Source organism: Amia ocellicauda, chromosome 3 (genome assembly GCF_036373705.1).
Source record: "Amia ocellicauda isolate fAmiCal2 chromosome 3, fAmiCal2.hap1, whole genome shotgun sequence".
NCBI lineage: Eukaryota > Metazoa > Chordata > Actinopteri > Amiiformes > Amiidae > Amia > Amia ocellicauda.
In genome coordinates this window covers 54,864,781-54,870,784 of record NC_089852.1, presented here as the reverse complement: position 1 = coordinate 54,870,784, position 6,004 = coordinate 54,864,781, and positions in this window count along the sequence as shown.

Here is a 6,004-nt window from a genome sequence, read left to right as displayed (position 1 = left end):
TACACACTCGAATATTTGAAAGTTTTATTAAGAATTTGCTTCACCAAAACAGTTTACACAGTCATTCCACTGATGCCCTGACAGGATCACACTGCAGTGGAGGGGCTTCACAAGCAGCACGTCCTGCTCTCAGCACCGCGGTGGGGGTTTGCAGGAGCGGGACGATTCTATCAACAACACAAAACTAGCCCCCCTAATGACTGAGAATTTATCACCAGAAAACCTGTACAAATCCAGCGGTCAGGCACTTCTATCCTCATTGTCTGTATCTAAGTAATGTACAATTGTGTTGAAACATGCACAGTGTACTGAAATACATGACATACTGATGTGATAGAGTATTTCGCTACAAACGTTGAAATTTGTGAAATGCTTTATTATTATTATTATTATTATTATTATTATTATTATTATTATTATTATTTTTATTTTATTTTTTTATTTTTTGGCAGACGCCCTTATCCAGGGCAACTTACAACATCAGTGCAATATAAAATGTATTTTCTATATCAAAGTCAATTCCGGTTGTAACAAAGCACACATAGCAAACAGAAATAGTCTATACGTTATATTCAAAATACTTTGTGGGCTTATTGCATATATCGATTTTATTATTTTTATTACACATAGGGCTCCTCAAGAGGAGTTTAAGCGGCTCTGTATGGGTTGGGGTTGGGGTGGGGGGGTCTGAGCTCACGCATATCCAGAAGCCTTAATGTCCTGCTCTGTTTCAACAGCCAAGTTTAGCCATTCCTTTTAAGTGTATTTAGTCTGGTGATAACATAAAGCTGTTTTTTTATGTTTACACATGGTGACAGACTGACAGACAGACACAGCATCACCCTGAAGAGATCTGTCAAATCAACAGCTAGGACCTAACAGCATATAGCTTAAGCATCTAGGGTTTAAAACGGCATCGCAGAGTCTCATTCACCTGGCCAATAGTTCACTGATTATCTTTGAAACGTGAGCAGAAACAGCACCAGCGCAATTGAGATTAATATTCTATACATTGAGCTGATGTAGCATCATTTCCTTCCTTCCTTCCCACCTTGTGTATGTTATTATCAATAAAGAAGCATTTCATAAAATAGATACCTCTCTGATTCTTATTTTGTACAAAAACATGTTCTTACCGGCTTGTGTCTCTCTCTGCTAAATCTGATTTCGCTTTACTGTACAACTCGAACCCCAAATAACGTTCAAAATAAGTAAAGTAGTTAAAAAGACAAAAGTTATGCACATCAACCCATTCGATGTGACCCTGTATAAAAAATAAAACTGGTATTGTTTTAATGACCTCCTTGACTCCTGTACACTCTGAGTCATCCATCGTTTTGCTAAAGAGGTCTGATCTGACCGCGCTGGGGAGAAATCGTTGGGGGAGGAGAGTCCAGCTAAGAAAATAAGAAAAAGCTCCGGCCTCTGTGGGGGAGCCGCCTGAAAAGCTGCCCCTCTCTGATCTGAACGCCCTGACACAGATCCTCCACAGCCGACCGGACAGCACAATGTCACATTACAGCGGTGCCAATGCAGGGTGTCTGTCTAGTTAGTTAGATAGTTGTATGAATTCTCAGCATTGACACTGTTAAGGCTGTACAGAAACGCATGAGAACTGCAAGGTCTTGATGTTTTTATGTTTCCTTACTAAGGTATTATCATTTCCAGACAGGATCAGTAAACTAAAGTAAAATAAAATGAAATGTTTGTGCTTTAAAAGATTAATTTCACTTTACATTTGTATTGATTTGTATTACAAATAACTTCAATAATAACTAAACTGACCACCCACAACCGCCTGTCTGTGAGCGCACTAAAGACAAATTCAACTTTCCAAATAGTGACATTAAAAATACACTAACTTGAAAGTGTAAAGATTGCATCTAAGAGGGGGTTTAAAATTAAATGATTGAGATTTAACAGATTAGTAATTGTAAAAATAAGTAGCATCTTAATGGTTACCTTGAATTCAGGGCAACACAGTTAATGAACGGGCAGGGCTATCAAGCCTGGTTGAACATTATTCAAAATACAACACTAGTGATCGTCTGGAGCGTTACACAAATTGGGGGACAGGATTTCTCAGGCTTTAAGGGGGTTGAACCACCGTCACATGTTCCACAGCATAGGACACTGACTTTCATACCCCGTCATCTGTCTGCATTACCCCTGAAATGAAAAGTACAGCCTGAACCACATCAGTTTTTCTGGTCTGTCAAGAAGTATGGTGCCATGTGTATCGCCTTCTAACAGCATGTTTAATAAAATCTTATTGATTTGTTGTTTTATTCAGCACATGTATTTTAAATCATATGAACACAGTTTTTATAGTGGTGGACATATTTGGCTTTTGGGTCCGATGTAAAAGCTATTTTTAAGCGGGATTTGACTTATCAGTAAAATACAGGCTAAAGACAAAGGTTCATTTTAACAAAGATCAAGATTGTATTTTATTTTATTGTTTTGGATTTATTCAACCTTAATCAAATGTATTATTATAAATCACAATGCTGAATACAAACAAACAAACAGCCTATAACAAATACTCAGGGGGAATCTGCTTTAGATTAGTATGTAATTTCAAATAACTAGACCAAATACCTCACACACATCAGAAATAACTGTTTACAAAGACTTTCCGTCTTTATGACATTAGTCGGCTGAAAAAGGTTTTCAAAGTAAGATAAAATAAACAAATGTGTAACTTTGAATAAAAAAACAACAACATTTTACTCATTTGTGACAATAAAGAAAACTAAGTTGAGGCCCTAAAACAGAGACCTAATAAATGCTTAGAAACAACAACACATTTGTGTCGTTCAAATAAGAAAACTGAATAGTGGGTGACCACAGCCCGGGAGGAAGGGATCTAACTGTGTCTGTGTGTTAAAAAGTCACGAAACATGATTGTGAAAACTCTGACTCATTACATAAGTTTGAATTACTATTTATTTATGTGTTTTCTTTACAGTTTTCTTTCTGGTTGAGCATCCTGAAAAGAACTGCACATTCATATCAGATCAGGGGTTTGATATGAGAGAGCTCTGAACACAGCGATCGGTAATAAGCATCAGTCACAGGCAAGGGGCCCCAGCCCAGGGTGGAGCCGCTTATCAAAACCCCTGCAGGGGCAGAGCAGGCGCCTCTAAGAGCTCCTCTGGTTGGTAGCACAGACCGAGGACCTAGGTAGTAGCGGTGCTTTTTTGTTTAGTTGTATCATTGACTATATACCTAATTTTCTTTTACGGATATTGAGTGTCAAGATTTTATAAAAGACAAATATTCAAATAATAGAGGATTTATATGTTTATATTCCCATGTATTCTATATGTAAAAATGTCCCATTCTTAAACTTGACCATTTTATCACCATATTTTGGAGCGTCTGTAAACATTTGGCACATCTTACCGGCTTTGTTTTTAAATGGAGTTAGTATTGTGTACTTGATTATAGCAAAGGGATCTGGTGTAATGTGAGTCTACAAGGTTGTTTGTGTTGTCTTTCCACCTCTATACAAACAAAACATGTATTTAGTTATTTCACCTACAGGTGGCCCATTTATAGCATCAAACACCTTAAACATGATTACATATTTCAACGACCGTGTTTATATTGAGGTATTCACAGAGGGATCTAGCTTAGGCACTTTTATACCTTTGAACCTATAAACAGGTTCTGAAAACGAATAACCCCGTACAATGTATTCCGATGCTTTCTGGATTTTAACCCAGCGCACCGTCCACGCAAAAACATTGTAGTTCTTTAACATTAATAAATAAACCCTATTTCACAGGATAAGACCATGAACATGTTTATTAACCAAAAAAAAACGTTGAACATGGTGAACAATCAGGATGGTTTGACTCGTTGAGAGAAAAAGCTGTGATACCTAACAAAGACCAAGGAGGCCGCCAGGCCCCGTGAACCTCTTAGAAGAGGGCGTGCCCATACACGTCCACACGCCGCCAATGGCAGGAGCCTCCTTGGTCTTTGGAGAAGACATTTTCTATTTAAGGGCTCCGATCTTTGTTAGGTATCACAGCTTTTTCTCTCAACGAGTCAAACCATCCTGATTGTTCACCATGTTCAACGGTATCTACGAGAGAAACTTTGGGAAGAAAACCCGGGCTAGGGGTCCTTCGCTCTGTGATTTGAAGCTCGAACGGATCTGGGAGTTGACTGGTGGTGCAAGACGGGGTTATCGCTTTAAAAGGGACAAGGGATATATCGGTGTGGAACTTTATGGACTAGGAGATGATGATGATATGTCTACACCTTTTTTACCCAGAATTGAATACCCTTACGAGGATTGGCGGCATGTGGTTGAGTGGAGAGACAGCAGCTATATGGATAAGACTCTAGAAGCGCTGAAATACAGGAAAAGAGACCCTGATATACCGCCTAAGGCTATGAAATTTGAAAGTCATGACTGGGACAGTGCGCTACTCCAGAGGTTTGGAAGAGCTGTGATGAGTCTATGTCCAATGACAACATAATTGTGTTCAAGAGGGCCCGGATTACACAACCTATCGCCCGTTATAGAGGAGAGGAGCCTGTGTTCAAGAGATGGAGGAGGAAGTAACACAGGTTACCATCATTGATTTTGATGGAACAGATTGGCTGGTGTTGAAAGAGATCATAAGCGAAATTAAAGAGGGTTTTGAGACCTTGAAGAAATGCGTGGAGCTGGAATCTGTTAAAAAGAGACTGTCCTTCCGCTGTCAAGGGCGGCGGAGATGTGAAGGCGGTTGGCGGTGTGTGGACGTGTACGGACATGCCCTCTTCTAAGAGCGCCGCGGGGCGGGACTCGGGTCAGAAGACAAAGAAAATGTCTTCTCCAAAAACCGAGGAGGCCGCCAGGATCCCGCAAACCTCTTCCCTCCCCGGCTCGCCCCCGGGCCTACGCTCCGGGTTTTAATACACCTGCGGACCCCCGAACCCTCATCTCCCGATATAAAATACAAATTACACATTTTGTTTGGTTAATAAACATGTTCATGGTCTTATCCTGTGAAATAGGGTTTATTTATTAATGTTAAAGAACTACAATGTTTTTGCGTGGACGGTGCGCTGGGTTAAAATCCAGAAAGCATCGGAATACATTGTACGGGGTTATTCGTTTTCAGAACCTGTTTATAGGTTCAAAGGTATAAAAGTGCCTAAGCTAGATCCCTCTGTGAATACCTCAATATAAACACGGTCGTTGAAATATGTAATCATGTTTAAGGTGTTTGATGCTATAAATGGGCCACCTGTAGGTGAAATAACTAAATACATGTTTTGTTTGTATAGAGGTGGAAAGACAACACAAACAACCTTGTAGACTCACATTACACCAGATCCCTTTGCTATAATCAAGTACACAATACTAACTCCATTTAAAAACAAAGCCGGTAAGATGTGCCAAATGTTTACAGACGCTCCAAAATATGGTGATAAAATGGTCAAGTTTAAGAATGGGACATTTTTACATATAGAATACATGGGAATATAAACATATAAATCCTCTATTATTTGAATATTTGTCTTTTATAAAATCTTGACACTCAATATCCGTAAAAGAAAATTAGGTATATAGTCAATGATACAACTAAACAAAAAAGCACCGCTACTACCTAGGTCCTCGGTCTGTGCTACCAACCAGAGGAGCTCTTAGAGGCGCCTGCTCTGCCCCTGCAGGGGTTTTGATAAGCGGCTCCACCCTGGGCTGGGGCCCCTTGCCTGTGACTGATGCTTATTACCGATCGCTGTGTTCAGAGCTCTCTCATATCAAACCCCTGATCTGATATGAATGTGCAGTTCTTTTCAGGATGCTCAACCAGAAAGAAAACTGTAAAGAAAACACATAAATAAATAGTAATTCAAACTTATGTAATGAGTCAGAGTTTTCACAATCATGTTTCGTGACTTTTTAACACACAGACACAGTTAGATCCCTTCCTCCCGGGCTGTGGTCACCCACTATTCAGTTTTCTTATTTGAACGACACAAATGTGTTGTTGTT